The sequence below is a fragment of the Octopus bimaculoides genome, chromosome 1 (genome assembly GCF_001194135.2).
Source record: "Octopus bimaculoides isolate UCB-OBI-ISO-001 chromosome 1, ASM119413v2, whole genome shotgun sequence".
Classification (NCBI taxonomy): domain Eukaryota; kingdom Metazoa; phylum Mollusca; class Cephalopoda; order Octopoda; family Octopodidae; genus Octopus; species Octopus bimaculoides.
The window spans coordinates 477,244-478,355 of NC_068981.1; the positions used below are offsets into that span (position 1 = coordinate 477,244).

General features: G+C 37.7%; 1 protein-coding gene across 1 annotated transcript in view; it reads left to right on the forward strand.

The window, feature by feature from the left end:
- The window catches only part of LOC106881984 (serine/threonine-protein kinase 36), a 168,015-nt gene that overhangs the window by 45,662 nt on the left and 121,241 nt on the right, over positions 1 to 1,112 (forward strand). The gene's annotated exons all lie outside the window — the stretch shown is intronic.

The window sequence follows — 1,112 nt, forward strand, 5'->3', positions numbered from 1 at the left end:
CCAAAACAAAAACAAAAAAAGGATGAAACTAAATAACTATTGCTCAGATGATTGCTAATGAAATTCTTCATTTCCTTGAATTACATGTTTCGTGCATCTAATTCTGTGTGAATGCATTTGTGTGTGTGCATGTATGTATATGCATATAAATGTACGTGTATGCCTGTATGTGCATGTATATGTGCAGCCATGCCTGCATCTGCATGTATGTTTGTGTGTGCGTGAGGGGCATATTTTGATTAGGAATAGATTTGCATGTTGTTGTTTACTTCCCATGATGCATTAAATTGCTAAAATCTCTCTTTTTGTCTTTTGTTTTTTTTTCTTCTTTTTCTGCCATCCACCTCTTTCAATCTATTCTGAATATTATCTGTTTATTTAACCTTTGTATCAAAACCAAGAGGAATTCGTGCACTCTATTTATTTCAGTTTATTCTTTCAACCCACTGTAGCATATGATTCTTTTTACTAACACTTATCTAGATTGATTTAATTTGTATAAAATCAATACGCCCTTAATCAATAAATCCATGTTGACTTTCTCAAGTTTGAACTTCTCCATTCCACCCTCCTCCCCGCAAATAACAAAATCACTCGGCACAACTCTCAGTATTTACTTTCCTTCTCTGTTTTGTTATTCTGTTTTCTATTAGAATAAGAGTTTGTGAATGTCTCATACAAACAAACAAACAAACCTGCATACATCATCATCATGACCGTTATGATCAACAATTCTCAACTGCAGCTCCTAGGGCCACATGTGGCCCTCAAGCATCCTTCCAGCAGCACCCCCGACAGTCTTCCTTCTATAAATATACTCTTTTACTTGTTTCAGTCATTTGACTGTGGCCATGCTGGAGCACTGCCTTTAGTTGAGCAAATCAACCCCAGGGCTTATTCTTTGGAAACCTAGTACTTATTCTATCGGTCTCTTTTTGCCGAGCCGCTACGTTACGGGGACATAAACACGCCACCATCGGTTGTCAAGCGATGTTGGGGGGGACAAACACAGACACACAAACATATACACACACATACATATATACATATACATGACGGGCTTCTTTCAGTTTTCGTTTACCAAATCCACTCACAAAGCTTTGGTCAGCCCA